The sequence below is a fragment of the Lathyrus oleraceus genome, chromosome 2 (genome assembly GCF_024323335.1).
Source record: "Lathyrus oleraceus cultivar Zhongwan6 chromosome 2, CAAS_Psat_ZW6_1.0, whole genome shotgun sequence".
Lineage (NCBI taxonomy): Eukaryota > Viridiplantae > Streptophyta > Magnoliopsida > Fabales > Fabaceae > Lathyrus > Lathyrus oleraceus.
This window is the reverse complement of record NC_066580.1, coordinates 433,461,165-433,481,273: the sequence shown is the minus strand read 5'-3', so window position 1 is coordinate 433,481,273 and position 20,109 is coordinate 433,461,165.

Here is a 20,109-nt window from a genome sequence, read left to right as displayed (position 1 = left end):
GCAAGGTAATCATGCTGGATGCAAATTCCATAATGAACACTTAATGGGGATTTGATTCTTCTAGCTTGCTCACTGTATGTGTGTTGTTCTTATTCAGGCTATGAGTGCTTTATGGTTGCTTCTCTTTTCCCTGCCCGTGAATCTTCTTGCTTCTGCCTTGCCTTATGTATCTTCTTCTGCTATATCTCTCCTCTTTTTTGTCTCCTCTCCCCCTTGCTGCAGCCATATGAAGTATTTATAATGGTGTGGATTAGGGTTTAACCTTGCTAAATATTTGGATCTCTTCCTATACTTTAGGGTTTAACCTTGCTAAATATTTGGATCCCTTCCTATACTTTAGAGTTTAACCTTGCTAAATATTTGGATCTCTTCCTATACTTTAGGAGAGTTAGGGTTTAACCTTGCTAAATATTTATTAAATACAAATATTATTATAAATAATGAATAATTTAAATGACTTTTAACAAATAAAAATTAATTTAAATTTTAGTTACATAATTGAATTAAAATTTAAACCTATTTCTATTTTTACTTTCATCATTTAAAAAAAATCAAAATTATTCTTACTTATATCAACCAAAATTATTTTATAATTTATGGGCTTTTAAAAAAATGTTACTCTTATAAATAAATTTTATTAAGTAAAAAACATGAATTACTAAACAAATACTATTTATAAATAATGAATAAATGGACCATGAGTCACTAAATTATAAAAAATAGCTATTATAATTTAATAAACTTTAACAAATAAAATTAATTTAAAATTTTAATTATACAATTAAAATTCAAATCTATTTTTATTTATCATTAAATTAAAACTATTTTATTTATATATATATATAATTTATTTATATCATACAGATAACCAAAATTATTATTATTTTTTTATATCTGTATCACATAATAAATAAATTAAAATGTATAATTTATATGAGAATGTATGCTAATGAATGAATGCAAATGTGAAATGAATGTCATGCATGAATCATAAAAATTAACAGGCAAATTTTGGGGTATGACAGCTGCCCCTGTTCAATATTCTTAAACCGAGAATTAGAATGGTATGTACGCCATTCGTGATCTGGAGGTGGAAGATTATTGAACACTTAGAATGCCCCAAAAATTTGCACTTGTTAATTAAAAGATAGTCTTGATGGAGATGGGCTTAAAGATGCCATCCAGAAAGTTTGATGATGAGAGCTTCTGAGTGCGTCGTACATTAGACCATATCTGAAGACATGGGTGTCACACTGGGTCGTACGCTAGACCGTATAATGAGTCATCCATTAGGTGATATTGGGATGAGTTGAACCTGATGAGATAAGGATCAGAATGGGTCATACGCTAGACCGTATCTGAGTAGCAGAGTGAGCCGTCCGTTAGGCTGTATCTGGAGAAATAAAGATCAGAATGGATCGTACGCTAGATCGTATCTGAGTAGTAGAATGATCCGTCCGTTAGGCTGCATCTGGCGATAAAAAGTAGTCGTACGCTAGACTACATTTCAGAATGTACCGTACGCTAGGTAGTATCTGATGAGAAGAGCCAGACTGGGTCGTACACTAGACCGTATCTGAGTTGCAGAATGAGCCGTCCATTAGGCTGTATCTGAGGATAAAAGATCAGAATGGATTATACGCTAGATCGTATCTGAGTAGCAGAATGAGTCGTCCATTAGGCTGTATCTGATGATAAAAGGGATAGTCATACGCTAGACTACATTTCAGAATGTACCGTACGCTAGGTAGTATTTGAGGGGATGAATATCCAAATGGGTCGTACGCTAGACCATATTGGAACAGTTGAAGGAACCATACGTTAGGCTGAATCAGAATGAGCCGTACGTTAGGCTATATCTGATAATATTTGTATATGTTGTATTTGCAATAAATGTCTGGGATGGGCTTAAAGATACCATCATTATGAGAATATCAGAATGCTTGTCAGAATGAATATTCATATGGATTATATCTGAAAGATGTATCTGAATCTTGAATGTAATCGATAAAGATATCCGTCTGAATGAATCTTTATTTTGACTGTATCAGGAGGATAATTAACTTGGAAAAAAAAAAGAGTTAGCCTCATGCCATGTCATGATGCATGAGATGTTTTATGCTCTTGAAAATAAATGCGAACATTGCATGCATGTATATGTTGTGAAATGATGCATGAATGAATTATGCGTCTGAAATTTTTTGCCATGGGAAAATAAATCCCGATATTCTGGTTGGAGATATTTGTATTGATGACCCTTTCTCAGCTGGGGATATTTGATTTCTGTCTGATGGTAGAAATATTCAACAGAACCTGACTGGGGATAAAAGAGATGACCAATCTGTCTAGTAGTGCCAATTTCTTCTGGGAATAACTGGTTTTGCTGGGGAATAGGATTTGCAACCGGATTTGTTAGAACGCATGGTTAAACCTTATCCTTGATCCTAAAGTCTTTTAGTAATTGCTATTTCTATTTTATGCATGTATTTTCGGTAAACATCAATCATATTCAAATGCATATATTAATTCGAATTAAATCAATGGACGTTTATGCAAACAAAACGGAGAAAGTAAAACAAAAGTATCTTTTTGGAAATAAAATTGTATTGATTTTGAAAGAGGGCCTAAACAAGCAATTTTGATACAAGGAGACAGAAATCCTAGTAAGAGGAAATTGTCAAGAAAACAAAGAAAAAATAGCTATGAAAAAAAGTCCTATTGATTTTAATTCTACAACTGCTATTATGTCTTCAAGCATCTCATCTCTTGCTGTCGGATAGAAGTGATTGGCTTGTTCAGTCTCTTTGACTTTGGTGAAGCTGACCGAGAACGGGACATAGTCATACACTTTAATCCCTAATTTTTGCCTGGACCGCCTTTTCAGGTTTTCAGTCCACCAGGATACCCTTTTTTGCCCAAGCCGCCTTTTCAGGTTTTCGACTTGCCGGCTGTACATTTTTATATGTTTATCCCTAATTTTTGCCCGAACCCTTTTGGTTCGCCGGGATGCCCTTACTTTTTCCTAGATATGTCGACCTAACGGGTCTCTTTTATGCGTAGTATTTTTTAACTATGTCCGCGTTCATGGGATGCGGGAAATCTTCGTCATCCATTGTAGCAAGCATCACGGCTCCACCAGAGAATACCTTCTTAACTACAAATGGCCCTTCGTATGTGGGAGTCCATTTGCCTCTAGGATCACCTTGTGGTAGAATGATACGCTTTATCACCAAGTCGCCAATTTGATACACCTGTCTCTTGACTTTTTTATTAAATGCCTGGGTCATGCGCTTCTGATATATCTGCCCATGACAAACAGCCGCAAGTCTCTTTTCATCAATCAAATTTATCTGATCGAGTCGAGTCTGAATCCATTCATCTTCATCTAAGCCTGCATCTTTCATAATTCTTAGAGAGGGAATCTGAACTTCCACTGGTAAAACGGCTTCCATTCCGTAGACTAAAGAGAAAGGAGTTGCCCCTGTCGAAGTGCATACTGAAGTGCGATAACCATGAAGAGTAAATGGTAACATCTCATGTCAGTCTTTGTATGTTACTGTCATCTTTTGTATAATCTTCTTAATATTCTTATTAGCAGCTTCTACGGCGCCATTCATCTTTGGCCGGTACGGAGAAGAGTTATGGTGTTTTATTTTGAACTGCGTGTAGAGTTTAGTAATCATCTTGTTGTTCAAATTAGTACCATTATCAGTGATAACTCTTTCAGGGATGCCATACCGACAAATAAGACTATTCTTGATGAACCGTGCCACCACATTCTTGGTGACAGAAGCAAATGAGGCTGCCTCTACCCACTTCGTAAAGTAATCAATATTAACAAGAATGAAATGATGTCCATTAGAAGCAGTAGGTTTAATCTCTCCAATCATATCAATGCCCCATATTGCAAAGGGCCAAGGGGCTGTCAACATGTTCAATGGAGCAGGAGGTACATGTACTTTGTCTGCATAGATCTGGCACTTGTGACAAGTTCTGGAGTGATGGTGGCAATCAGCTTCCATGGTAGACCAATAATACCCTGATCTCAGAATCTTTTTGGCCATCGTATGTTCACTAGAATGAGTCCCAAAAATACCGTCATGCATGTCTTCCATAATCTTTTCTGCTTCCTTTTTATCCACACAGCGAAGCAAAGTCGAATCATGATTACGTTTGTATAATACTCCATTACTCAAAAAGAATTTAGCGGAGAACTTCCTCAGAAATTTTCTGTCATTGATGGATGCCCCTTCAGGATATTCCTGAGTTTCTAAATATCTTTTTACTTCGTGGAACCAAGGTTTCTCTTCTACTTCATCAGTATTAAGTTCATAACAATATGTTGGTTCATCTAATCGTTCAATGGTGATCATGGGAGCTTCATTGTCCCATCTGACTCTGAACATAGATGACATGGTAGCCAATGCGTCTGCCAACTGATTCTCTTCTCGTGGAATATGTTCGAATGTAATCTCTTCAAAGTATGGGATTAATGTCAACACCCACTCTCGATAAGGGATGAGATTCGGATGTTTAGTGTCCCATTCTCCTTTGATCTGACTGATTACTAAGGCTGAGTCTCCGTACACACTCAAAAACTTGATTCTCAGGTCTATAGCAGCTCTGAGTCCCAAAATACATGCTTCATACTCAGCCATATTATTGGTACAATCAAAACATAGTCTAGTAGTGAAAGGCGTATGGCAACCCTTGGGAGAAATAATTACAACACAAACACCATTGCCCAATGCATTAGAAGATCCATCAAAAACCATAGTCCATCGGGATCCCAGTTCGGGTCCTTCATCCGGTCCAGGTTCTTCATAACCAGTAACAAGCATAACATCCTCATCAGGGAACTCAAAATTCATAGATTGGTAATTATCAACTGCTTGATGAGCCAAATGATCAGCTAACACGCTTCCTTTGATTGCTTTCTGGGTAGTATACTGGATATCATACTCTGTTAAAATCATCTGCCATCTTGCTATTCTTCCGGAGAGAGCAGGTTTCTCAAATATATATTTGATAGGATCCATCTTAGAAATCAATAAAGTGGTATGATTCAACATATACTGTCTTAGTCGGCGAGCAGCCCAAGCCAAAGCACAACAAGTTTTCTCAAGCAGTGAGTATCTTGTTTCACAGTCGGTAAACTTTTTGCTAAGGTAGTATATTGCATGCTCTTTTCGACCAGACTCGTCATGTTGCCCCAACACACACCCCATTGAATTTTCTAACACGGTCAAATACATGATTAGAGGTCTTCCTTCAACTGGTGGCATCAGAATTGGAGGTTCTTGGAGATACTTCTTGATTTTGTCAAAAGCTTCTTGACATTCATCATTCCATATTATCTCTTGATTTTTCCTCAGTAATTTGAAGATGGGTTTGCAAGTAGCAGTCAAATGGGAGATAAATCGGGCAATGTAATTCAAGCGTCCCAAGAAACCTCTGACTTCTTTATCTGTACGGGGAACTGGCATTTCTTGAATAGCTCTCACCTTAGCCGGGTCAACCTCAATTCTTTACCACTGACAATAAAGCCCAAGAGTTTACCGGATCTTACTCCAAAGGTGCATTTGTTCGGGTTCAATCTCAACTTGTATTTCTTCAACCTCTCAAACAGTTTATATAAATGATCGAGATGTTCTTCTTCAGTATGAGATCTGGCTATCATGTCATCCACATATACCTCTATTTCATGATGGATCATATCATGGAACAAAACCACCATAGCACGCTGGTATGTTGCCCCTGCATTCTTTAAACCGAATGGCATTACTTTGTAACAGAAAGTGCCCCATTGCGTCACAAACGTAGTTTTCTCCATGTCTTCAGGTGCCATCTTAATCTGGTTATAACCTGAGAATCCATCCATGAATGAGAATACCTTGTGTTGAGCGGTGTTATCTACCAGAACATCAATGTGCGGAAGTGGAAAGTCATCTTTGGGACTTGCTTTATTCAAATCTCTGTAATTTACACACATTCGCACCTTACCATCCTTCTTTGGCACTGGTACCACATTAGCAACCCATTGAGGATAAGAAGTAACAGCTAGAAAACCTGCATTAAATTGTTTCATAACCTCGACTTTGATTTTCTCAGACATTTCAGGACGCATGCGACGAACCTTTTGCTTAACAGGATGACAATCTTCCTTCATTGGCAAATGATGTACTACTATATCAGTATCCAGTCCTGGCATGTCTTCATAAGACCAAGCAAAAATCTCTACATAGTCATGTAACATCTGAATCAATCTTTCTTTGACACTGTTTTCCAAGCCTGCTCCTATTTTGACTTCTTTCTTGTATACTTCAGTACCCAGATTTACAATTTCAATTGATTCCTCATGCGGTTGTATAGTCTTTTCTTCTTGCAATAACAGTCTGGAAAGCTCTCCAAGCACTTCGCAATCTTCCTCACTTCCATCCTCGGTTTGGTAGATCGGATTTTTAAAGCCATAATTAACAGTAGCAGAATTATTATCAACAGGATCCAGAGTGGATATGGATCTGCAATTTGTTACGTGAGTGTGTGTAAGAAAACATAGCTTATTTGAAAGATGACAGGAAAGATAAAGAGCGCAATATTTGAATGCAAAAAGTCCATTGATTTATTGAATGTGAATATGCTTATGAAAATGACAAAACCCTTAACAAATTAGCTATTGTGCCCCGGGCATAGACACAATGCTTTAAGAAGTTCAATTGTTCATAATAAAAATTACAAATTTGAAACACTAAAATAAGCAATAACAATTACTCCTGACTAAAGGAAATCGGGATAGTGTCTTCAGCCTTCCAATTATTGAGTCTGTCACCAATTGTTGGGAAAATCCAGCTATCCAAGTCGCAATCGCTATCAGCATCTTCTACAGCATTAATCTGATCTTTGACTATCTTTTCAGAGCTAAACCCCAGGCCAAATTTATCAGACTTGTACGGTACATCGATCAGTTGACCCCAGCCAGTACGACCACCATCTTCAACCACGGCTTGAGCATCTTTCAGAGAAATCATAGCAGGAGGAGCACGAATAACCTTGGGCACACGGGAAGTTGGCTTAAGGACAGGACTGGTCGGAGGAACTACTTCAAATGACTGAGAAGGAGTCTCAAAGAATTCACCATCCATCTCGACGTATCTGAAGGTATGCACACTACTGACAATATACTCTTCTTCTCCACACACAGTGACAATCTTGCCCTCTATTGGATACCTCAGCTTTTGATGGAGAGACGAAGCTACAGCACTTGCCCCATGGATCCAAGGGCGTCCCAGCAAGCAGGAATAGGCAGGACGAATGTTCATTACGTAACAGGTAGTGTTGAAGACTTGAGGTCCTATCTTGATAGGGAGAACCACTTCACCATGGACAACACTCTTCGCACCATCGTAAGCACGCACCACAACGTCACTAGGTTTCAGTTCAATGCTTTTACAGTCAAGCTTATCGAGCACAGCTTTCGGTAGCACATTCAAAGAAGAGCCATTGTCGATCAACACATGAGACAAGGTGATCCCCTTACACTCAATGGAGATATGCAGAGCTTTATTGTGATTCTTTCCTGCTGGTGTCAGGTCAGCATCAGAAAAGCCTATGCCATTATCAACAGCCAAGTTAGCAACATAATTTTCTAACTGATCGACAGATGTCTCCTGAGGTACATGAGCGGTCTTCAAGAATTTTATCAACGCATTGGCATGAGATTCAGAAGATAACAACAAGGATAACATCGAAATTTTAGACGGAGTATGCCCCAACTGTTCTACCACATCAAAATCACTCTTACGGATGATTTTCAGCATTTCTTCCATTTCCTGCTTGGCAACATCTTCGGTAGTAACTTCGACTGGTGTCTTTGACTGAGAAGGATTGATTACTGGTCCCTTTCCTCGAGTTTCAGGGGCGGGAGGTGAGATTTCTGGAGAGAAGATCCTTCCACTTCGAGTAATTTTACTAGTCCCAACAATGTCAACGTCATTAGGATTAGCAGAATTATCATCTTGCTTTATGCCGTGGATGTAAACATCACCTCCATAATTCCACGGAATGGCTTTGCTTGAGGAATACGGTACTGGGCCAGGTGCAGTAATAATTAGGGGAGCTACCTTGGGCTCAGCAGTAATCTTCACAGGCACTCTAGTAGCGGTAATCTTCACTGGAACTTTGGACCTAGCAATCACAGATATTTCTTCAATAGGGTTTTCCACCTTAGGAATCTTTTCAAAGAGAATTGTACGATCATCCATCAGCCGTTGAATACCATTCCTCAACTTCAAGCAATCATTGGGTCGGAGTATACAGAGATCGCAATTTTCAGCACAACCTGGAAATAAACCAGCTTGCAATAAATTCTTCTTGATGATCAGGAGAGGAGATGCTAAGTCAGCTACATTAGTAATGTGAGAATTGTCATCCACAGCATTAACAGTCTTGTCATGATTAGGCATAGGAGCAGTGATGACATTAGGAGTCTCCGGAGGATCAAATTCAATTTCTCCAGCGTCGATCATATCCTGAATCTTATTCTTCAACAACCAACAATCGTTTGTATCATGCCCGGGGCTATCGGAGTGATATGCACACCTGGCATTGGGATTATAACGAGGAGAAGTAGTGTTGGGATTTGCAGGAGGATCTCTGAGGGTAATTAAATTTGCTTTTAGCATACCCTGCAGTGCTTGTGCTAAAGTCATATTGATCTTGGTAAACTGCCTTCTTGGCCTGTCTTGTCTGTGTTGGAAGTTTTGAGATGGCGGTGCTGCAATCGTAACTGCTCCAACAGTATGGTCACGATTTTTCTTGTTATGACCCCTTTGACCGTACACAGCATTTGATTCATTCTTCCCCTGATAGGACTTTTTGGTGCTTGCAGAGGTAGCCGCCTGTATCTTTCCACTTCGAATGCCGCTTTCAACACGTTCACCCGTCAATATAAGTTCAGTGAAACCCGATGAGGAACTTCCCAATAGATGGTTGTAGAATGGGCCAGTCAGTGTACCCATGAACATGTCCACTAATTCTCGATCAGTCATAGGGGGTTTGACTCTGCCAGCCAAGTCTCTCCATTTTTGAGCATATTCTTTGAAGCTTTCTTTAGAGCCCATAGTCATATTCTGCAGCTGTAGCCGAGTAGGCGCTAATTCAGAATTATACTGGTAGTGCTTGTAGAAAGCTGTCGCTAAATCAGTCCAGGTGCGGATGTTAGAGCTCTCGAGCTGATAATACCACTCTAACTGTGTGCCAGACAGACTCTCTTGGAAGAAATGGATCCATAGCTTCCTATCAGTGGTATACGGCTGGATCTTTCTCACATAAGCTCTCAGATGCATCTGAGGACAAGACGCACCATCATACTTAGTGAAAGCGGGGACCTTGAATTTGCGAGGAATGACCACATCAGAGACCAGACCTAAGCTTTCGAAATCCAGACCGGGCGCCTTCTGACCCTCCATAGCTAGCATACGTTCTTCCAGCAACTTATACTTATCATCTTTCGGAGAGTACTGTTCATTTTCATAATTTTCATAGTCGTCCTCAGGGTTGAAGGGATCAACATTCTCATCTTCCGAATCATTTTCTGTCTCATCTTCTTTATCCTTCGGAATTTCAATCTTGACTCCTGGAGCCTGTCCTTTAAGCCTTCTTCCCGGGTTAATGTAACTCACAGATTTCTTATCTTTCTTCTTCTCGAGCAATAGAGTCTTCAGTTCCTCCTGCCCCTTGGATAAGTTCAAAATCATCTCCTGGAATTGAGCATTCTGAGCCTGGAGATCCTTGACAGTTTGTTCGAGGGCCATTTTTCTGTTTGAGAGGAAGACCGTGAGAACATTGATCCTTTAGAGTACCTGTTATGCAATGCAATGTATGAAATGTTTTCAAGGGCTTTTGGAATTTAACTTTGCATAAACCACCAAAAAGGGGAACTTTTATTAATAATTTCTTTAATCAATGTTCATTACAAGAAAAAATGAAAGCTCAAGTCTCCCAGGGACGACTTCTTTTTGGGCGGAGATATGCATTGAGACTTCGTTCCTCATTAAGCTGGCTGGTGAGCTCTAATACTTTCTTCCTTTCAGCACAGAACTGAGCTTCAAAAGTATCCCTTTCCTCTCTCAACTGGATCCAAGATTTCTTCAATTCTTCAAAATTGGTAGGCATATCTGGATAAGGAATGATCTGAGGGGTACCTCCTTCAACTTTTGGTTCAACAATCAGAGGTCCGATTGCAAGATATGGCATGATAAGCTCACGAGCTCTGGCGCGTACCCATCTGAGATAAGGTTCCATAGGAATAGAGTTTTTCTGTCCTAAAGTACTTCTTTTCACCATGCCCCAAGCTCGTACAAACCTTTGACGGAGACCTTGAGAATCGTTGTCATAGTCAAACACAGTGCCTTGGATAATTATTTCATGTGGACCATCTCTTCGAGCATAACCAAACTGACGTAGGGCTAAAGCAGGATTATAAGTAATACCTCCTCTTATCCCCAGGAGTGGTACGTTAGAGAATTCTCCACAACGGTCAATGATGATAACATTTTCTTTGGGTTGGGGACACCAATAGATGTCTGAATGGGAGAGCGACATTATCCTTTGAGATCATTTCAAATTTTGCTCATTCTTCAAGACTGATTGAGGAAGGTGCAAAATAAACCACCTAGATAATAAAGGTACGCAGCACATGAGAGTCCCTTGCCTTTTCATAGTACGAGTGTGAAGGGAATGCAAAATGTCTCCAAGCAAGGTGGGCACAGGGTTATGAGTGAGAAATATCTTAACAGCATTCACGTCTATGAATTGATCCGGATTAGGAAATAACACCAAACCATAGATTAGTAATGCTATAACATCTTCGAAAGCGTGGACACTCATAGCTTTTAGGAATTCTCGGGCCTTATTTATCAGAAATTTGGCAAGTAAACCCTTAACTTCACTTCTTGTTACCCAATTAGTTTCAATGTCGGACTTTGTCATGTGTAAAGCCGCGACAACCTCTTCAGACCTCGGAATCTTTTCTAAACCACTGAAAGGTGTTTGATCAAGGATAGGTATCCCAAGCAACCTGGAAAATTCTTCTAATGTGGGTACCAACTGATAATCTGGGAAGGTGAAGCAATGATGTTTAGGATCGAAGAACTGGAATAGAACTCTCATCATATCTTCCTTGAAACCGGTGGTAACTAAATTGAGGAGATAACCATGTTTCTTGATGAACTGAGCATGATCGGGAAGTTCTGACACTAAATCCTTGAGTTGAGGAGAGGTCGCTACAAAATTGATCCGGATGGTCTTCCTGGAAGCCATAGCCCTACAAAACAGAGCAAAGTTAAATCCCTAAGTCCTCGAAATGGTTAGTACAATGCCATGATGTCATGATGTTATGATGTTATGATGTCAAGTAAGTAACAAGCATAAACAAGTCACACCACAATCATTCCTAGGTTTTAAGGCTTGCATGAGTTCCATAGGTAAGTACCCTCCCCATTGAAGTTTGGTTGGTTCGACCTGTCCTAGAATAGTAACCGGGTTCTAGAAGGATCTCAAATCATTGACCTTTCCTTAAGTCCACTTCAGTGCAACACCAAGCGGTTGACCAAAATTTCCCTAAAGTCCAATCTCAAAGAGTGTAGTATCGAGTATCAACCAACCCCAGTCGGAACCGAAGTCAGTTATCTCACTACTTTCTAATGGCTAGGATGAGTCAATTAGGGTTCTAAAGGTCTGGTTAATGCTTTGATGACACCATACAGACGCCAAAATTTTCCTCAAGTAAACATGAGGAACATCAGGACATCCAAAGTGTCACATTAACCGTAGCCATCATTTTAACCATTCCAGTATACGCCGGACAGTCACGATGATCTCTTGCTACTTACCTAAGGTACACTAGATCCGGGTGTAGGATCTTTCACTCAAGCATAGAATACCCAAACAATCCCTTAAAAGTAAATCAGACAAAGAAACAATTCAAAAACATAAGTGATCTTATCTTTAAGGTAACCTCTCTTTTTAAGATTCCCCAGCAGAGTCGCCAGTTCTGTGATACGATGAACTGACTTTGTGTTTTTGCTTTGAAAACCAATGTTGCGGACAGCAAGAGTCGCCACCGACTTTTCTTTTATCCAATAAGGAAAGGCGGAAAAGAACAGGAAAGACCTTGATTAGATTTTGAGTTCGGGAGGTACATTATACAAAGGGAAGGTGTTAGCACCCTTTGTATCCATGGTTATCCATGGGCTCTTAATTGCTTAACTCACTTATGTTTTCCTTGTTTGAGAAAGTGTTTGAGAAATGTGGTGTGTTTAGAAAATTTTTTGAAAGGAGAGTTTAACTTTGTAATGATTCTTGTACGAATGTATACAAAGTGTTTATCTCGTTTGATTTTGAATGATGTTTAGAAAAATATAACTCGGCGATGATTCTGGTGTGAATGTATACCAAGTGGTGATTTTCTAAAAGATGTTTTGAAAAGTGTGAGGTGTGAAAAGTATTTTAAGCTGTGAGCAAGCATTTAAGAGTTATACCTAACCAAGGTCTTTATAGGTATTTCCTATCCTTAGGAGGGTAAAACTGTCCTTACTATTGAGAAGTAAGTAGTCTTATCCTTTGGATGTAAAGGGACATCGTGGGGTCGTCGATTGGTCATTGAAGGCAACATTTGTAAGGATACCTTAGCATTCGAAGGGACGATCATCATTTAATCGTAAGCTACAACGAAGGGTCATCGAGGGACAAAGTCTTATATTCGAAGGTAACGTTCGAGGGACAAGGTCATATATTCGAAGGCAACGTTCGAGGGACTATGATTTATCTTGTAGGGACATTGACCTTTTGATTGAAGGGACTATGACTTATCTGTTTAGGGATGATGATGATTTAATCGAAAGGGTCTTTGCTAAGGGTATCCCCACATTCGCGGGACATGACCGTAATATCGTAAGGCAACAAAGAGAGGGTTACCCTAGAGGTGCAAGTGTGGAAATGATTGGATTCAGATATATTATCTTGAATTAATTTATCTAAGTTCGATTATTTATCTTTCCATGCAATCCTATTAGCATACATCTAGACAGTTATATTCGCAGTATGGAAAAATTTAAGTGCAAAAAATAAGACTACGCTATTACATGGCTTCGGGATGGGGTACATAATTTAAAAGGGGATACAAAATATCTAAATCTTAATTAACGAGTACAAAATTAAAAGGGCATACCAAATAATAAAACCTAATTAAACTAAAAAGAAAGAAAAAAAATTCTAATTATATCTATTACATAGAAAGTTCATGACAAATGAAATAAATAAACTAAATTTAAGAATGAATTAAGAATATTTTTAGTCTATAATAATAGAAACTTTTTTTTTTGAATTTATGGAAAAAACTTAGACTAAATTGATAGAAATTTTAAAAGAAAAGAGAAAAAATATATAATTAGATTTTTATTATTCAAAATAGCCAATTTTAATTAATTAAGTGATATATGAAAATTTAATTAATAAACTAGATTAAATTATATCCTAGTTTAAGTAACTAATATAATATATTAATTAGAAAATTAATTAATGGGTTTTATTTTAATAATAGAAAAATAGTGGTGAATTAATTAGAGTGGAAAGGGAGTAAACATAGTAAAAACACTGAAAAGCTAAAAAATAGGTCCTGGGAGCTCGAACCCAGGACCTCTACGTTGCCATGTTGATTCATTCGTTATTTATTCGCCTTCATTAAAATATATATTAATTCTATATGGATTTTTCCATTTTGACACAACACCACCATGCATGTTACAACTTTCTCTCTTACGGCAAGCTACTTTATTTTTTCTCATGCTGTTTCTTTCATGTGAATACAACAAACCTGTAACTTCATCTTATATCAAACCACACATAAAATAAGATCATATGTAATCATCATGCAATAATAAAAATAGTCATGCACAAATCAAGAAGCTTATATTATTTTACTCATGTATTAGTTCTCTTTACTGCAAGTGATAATGATAAAACAAACCTTACACATACATGTTAAAGACAACCAAGGATTTATATTATCACCATTATATCATCATCATTATTATGTAATAACAGTATGTGAAATAAACATAATCATGCTAGAAACAACACTCATATAATAATAATTAAATGACAGATATAATTCTTTAATCATGCAAACAGAATTTCTCCAACATGCTATGACATATCAAGAACAGATGCATACTTGAATAAAGCAATATCAACATCCACCAAACCATGAATACATCATCTCAATATATATATTAAACCAATATTATTCATGCATGAATTAAGGAGTATTGCAAGGTAATCATGCTGGATGCAAATTCCATAATGAACACTTACTGGGGATTTGATTATTCTAGCTTGCTCATTGTATGTGTGTTGTTCTTATTCAGGCTATGAGTGCTTTATGGTTGCTTCTCTTTTCCCTGCCCGTGAATCCTCTTGCTTCTGCCTTGCCTTGTGTATCTTCTTCTGCTGTATCTCTCCTCTTTTTCGTCTCCTCTCCCCCTCGCTGCAGCCATATGAAGTATTTATAATGGTGTGGATTAGGGTTTAACCTTGCTAAATATTTGGATCTCTTCCTATACTTTAGGGTTTAACCTTGCTAAATATTTGGATCCCTTCCTATACTTTAGGGTTTAACCTTGCTAAATATTTGGATCTCTTCCTATACTTTAGGAGAGTTAGGGTTTAACCTTGCTAAATATTTATTAAATACAAATATTATTATAAATAATGAATAATTTAAATGACTTTTAACAAATAAAAATTAATTTAAATTTTAGTTACATAATTGAATTAAAATTTAAACCTATTTCTATTTTTACTTTCATCACTTAAAAAAAAATCAAAATTATTCTTACTTATATCAACCAAAATTATTTTATAATTTATGGGCTTTTAAAAAAATGTTACTCTTATAAATAAATTTTATTAAGTAAAAAACGTGAATTACTAAACAAATACTATTTATAAATAATGAATAAATGGACCATGAGTTACTAAATTATAAAAAAATAGTTATTATAATTTAATGAGCTTTAAAAAATAAAATTAATTTAAAATTTTAATTATACAATTAAAATTCAAATCTATTTTTATTTATCATTAAATTAAAACTATTTTATTTATATATATAAAATTTATTTATATCATACAGATAACCAAAATTATTATTATTTTTTTATATCTGTATCACATAATAAATAAATTAAAATTTATAATTTATATGAGAATGTATGCTAATGAATGAATGCAAATGTGAAATAAATGCCATGCATGAATCATAAAAATTAACAAGCAAATTTTGGGGTATGACATCAACCATCAAGGTTCAATAACCAAAATTTTCAGCAACAAAGTCCTTATCAACACCCAAACTCTCAAGGACAACAATCGCAAGGAGGAAATTCAAAGCTAGAGGACACTCTTCAACAATTCATGCAAGCTTCCATGGCAAATCAGAAGAGTAACAAGGCAACAATTAAGAATCTAGAAAATCAAGTAGGCCAACTTGTGAAGCAATTGCCGGAACAAACCGCGGGATCTTCATTTTCCGCTAACACTCAAACCAATCCAAAGGAGCATTGTAAAGCAATTGTCACGAGAAGCGGTAAAGAGTTGACAAGTGGAAAAAGTGAGGAAATTACAGTAGAGAATGATATGGATGTTGTGATGGAAAACGAGGATGTGGTTTGTGGAAAGGAGAAAGTGGCAGGAACTCTTCAGTTCGCGCCGCGATCTCCCTTCGTGCCGTGAAAAGAGCAGGAACAGCAACTGCCAACAGAGCAACAGATTGAAGTGGAAGTGAAAAAAGATATCGAACCAAGAAAGAAGAAGAAAGGAGAGAAAGGTGTGAGTGTAATTCCAACTCAACATCTACCTTATCCACATGCACCATCGAAGAAGGACAATGCTAGACATTATGCACGATTCATGGACATATTCAAACAGCTTCAAATCAATATTCCATTTGCCGACGCATTAGAGCAAATGCCACGGTATGCAAAGTTCATGAAGGATATTCTTACAAAAAAAAGGAGACATGTGGAAGACGAAACCATCTTGCTTGATGCACGTTGTAGTGCCATCATCCAAAAAACTCTTCCAAGGAAGGAATCCGATCTGGGCCGAGTCGTTTTACTAGTAACCATTGGAGGCACCTACATTGGTAATGGTTTGATTGACTTGGTATCTAGCATCAATTTAATCCCCCTATCCATTGTTAAAAGATTAGGAAATGTTGAGATTAAATCTACAAGGATGACTTTACAACTAGCCGATAAATCTACCACTTCACCATATGGAGTTGCTCAAGATATGCTAGTGAAGGTTGACAAATTCTTGTTTCCGGTAGATTTCTTGATAGTGGAGATGGATGAGGATCGTGATGTTCCTCTCATTCTTGGAAGACCATTCATGAAAACAGCCCGGATGATGATTGACATTGATGATGGATTGATGAAAGTGAGAGTGCAAGATGAGGAGGTGGCCTTCAATCTTTTTGAAGCCATGAAGCATCCAAATGACAAGCATGATTCTTTCCGAATCGATGCAACCGAAGAGGAAATAGTGGAGGTCGCAAACCAAGTTCATATTTCTAATCCTCTAGAAAGATCTCTCATCGGAGCCTACAATGTGTTGACCGAAAATGAAGAAAAAGAGATTGAAGCAATGTTGCATGAATTAGAGTCTTGTGGGGAGCTTGCTTATCATGAAGAAACAAATGAAGACTTGGATGCGACAAAGAAAATGGAAGAACCAAAAATAGAGTTGAAAATGCTACCTTCACACTTGAAATACGTGTTCCTTGGTGACGAGTGTACTAAACCGGTGATCATTAGCAACACCTTGTCCACAAAAGAGGAATACAAATTGATACAAGTGCTGAAAAAGAATGAGGGTGCAATAGGGTGGGTGTTATCCGACTTGAAGGGTATTAGTCCGACCTATTGTATGCATAAGATCATGATGGAAGAGAATTTCAAACCCATTGCTCAACCTCAAAGGCGTCTAAATCCATCAATGAAAGAAGTAGTTCGGAAAGAAGTTGTCAAACTCTTGGAAGTCGGAATGATTTATCCTATCTCCGATAGTGAATGGATGAGTCTGGTGCAAGTAGTTCCAAAAAAAGGTGGCATGACGGTTATCAAAAATGATAAAAATGAGTTGATTCCAACAAGAACGGTAACCGGGTGGAGGATGTGTATTGACTATAGAAGGCTAAACCAAGCTACAAGGAAAGATCACTTCCCATTACCTTTCATGGACCAAATGTTGGAAAGGTTAGCCGGCAAAAATTTCTATTGTTTCTTGGATGGTTATTCGGGGTACAACCAAATTTCGGTCAATCCGGCGGATCATGAGAAGACGGATTTTACATGTCCTTTTGGCCTCTTTGCTTACCGAAGAATGCCTTTTGGGTTATGTAATGCACCGACAACATTTCACAGTGTATGCAAGCGATATTCTCGGATTTAATAGAAGAATGCATTGAGGTGTTCATGGATGATTTCTCCGTTTATGGATCGTCTTTTGATTTGTGCTTAAAACATCTTGATGTGGTTTTGGGAAGATGTGTGGAGATCAACTTAGTGTTCAATTGGGAAAAATGCAACTTTATGGTCACCGAAGGTGTTGTACTCGGTCACAAGATCTCCTCCGAAGGATTAGAAGTTGACAAAGCTAAGGTGGAAGTCATTGAGAAATTACCACCTCCAACAAATATAAAAGGAATAAGGAGCTTTCTCAGACATGCCGGTTTCTAACGGAGATTCATTAAAGATTTTTCAAAGATAGCAAAGCCATTGAGTAATTTGCTTAATAAAGGTACGCACTTTCTTTTCGATGAGTCGTGTCTAAAAGCTTTCCTTGATTTGAAAGAAAAGTTAGTCACCGCACCCATAATCGTTGCACCAAATTGGACACTTGATTTGCTATATTGATAGTTAGGTGGAGAAATCGTCTAAAGATTAATATAGTGATTATCACAATATCATTTAGACATAAATGATATTGAGAGGATACTTGAACATCATCAATAATCTTACATCTATAGAGTTGTCATAAGGAATCATAAGTAATTTGAATAGTGAACTCTAATCTTGCCAAGCATTTTACATTTGATTAAAACTATTTTATTGTTTTAGTAACATTTTACTCAAAAGATAACTTTTCAAACAAAACAACTTGGTTACTTTCTAAACTTATAACCATTTGGATTATAGAATGGCGGTAATAACAACCAATCTCTGTGGATACGATATTAAAATATTTGCCGAAAATATACTTTTCAACAATACTGACCACGAATGGGCTGATATCTTCATAAAACCCCTTGCTGAAGATAGATTTTCATTCATTCTGAAACATTTAAACATGGAAAATTGCCCAGAATGAATCAGATATGTGCTTCTCTGAAATGGCAAAATAGGCTCTATCTTAAAATTTCTGGCATCTGGATCTGACTCAGATACGTCTACCGTCTACCAGTTAGAAGTAATCTGAATCAGAAATCCTCAGGACCCAATCTCTTGGTATTCCTGAAGATCAGATAAATCAACACATGGCCTCTCTTGTGCCTAACCTTAGATCTTCTAGACAAATGTCTAGCACAGAACTCAAGAGACAAACTATTGAGATCTCCTCGAGTAGTGCAGTTTCAGATGTCCCGACTTGAAATGGCTAAGGAAGCTATCATCCTTTGTAGTTGATCCTATGGATTTCTGAGGACGTCATGGGAATCTCTTGTTTGTATTGTCTGCTGATGTGGTTGAAGGATTGATGAGTGTCTTGGTACAATTCTATGATCCTTTTTACAGGTGCTTCCCTTTTCCTGATTACCAGCTCATGCCTATGTTATAAGAGTATGCCCATCTCTTGGGTATGCCCGTATCTAACAAGGTGTCTTTCCGTGGATTGGAGGATATTCCTAAATCTCACGTCATAGTTGATGTTATTCATTTGAAGAAATCTGAGGTAAATGCTAATTTGATGAAGAAAGGAGGGATCCTAGGTTTTACTTCTGAATTTCTGATTGGGAGAGCTACTACTTTTGCTCAAGTTGGTAGTATGGACACTTTTGAAGCCATCTTTGTCTTGCTAATCTATGGTTTAGCATTGTTCCCTAACATTGACAACTTTGTTTATGTTAACGCCATTAGAATCTTCTTGATTGGGAATCCTATTCCGACTTTGTTGGGTGACACGTATTTATCTCTACATCTAAGGAATTCTAAGGGTGGGGGAACCATTGTATGTTGCATTCCTCTTCTGTACAAGTGGTTTATTTCACACTTGCCTCAGACACCAGTCTTCTTGGAGAACAAGTAATGTCTACGATGGTCTCAGAGACTTACGTCTCTCACTGATGATGATATTACTTGGAATGATTCTTCATTTGATGGCTTGGAGATTATTGATAGTTGTAGTGAATTCTCTAATGTACCTCTTATTGGTACACAAGGAGGAATCAACTACAATCTTGCTTTGGCTCGTCGTCAGCTTGGGTTCCCCTTGAAAGATAAACCTAATAACGTTCAGTTAGAAGGTCTGTTCTATCAAGAGGGTAAAGATCCCAAAATTTGAAGAGTAGAATGGTGCATGCCTGGCATAATGTTCATAGAAAGGGAAGAGACGAGCTTTGTCCATGCAATTGTGTAGCTTTGGAAGGTTATACTAGTTGGGTGAAAAAGAGAGCTTTAGAGCTTAAGATGTTGTACGCCCAACAACAACACCTTGTATTTGGGCCTTATCTGTTAGGCTCAAAGCCTCTATTTCCAGGTTGCACACCCACTGGTTTATGCACCCCTACAGATTTAATTGCTAATCTTTTATTTCTTGTTTTTTAACATTCTTTTGTCATTTTTGCTATGCTTTTAATTCATGACCATGCACATTTTAGTTCATGTAATTTTATAGTAAATTCATGTATCATGGTTAATTAGAATATTTTCTCTTTTAGAATTTAATTGAATTTAATTGTAGGAGTTTCTTTAATTCTTCATTAAAATCCATTTAAGGTTAGGTTTCGACATACTTAATTTCAATATCATGTTAATTCAAAAAACAATACAC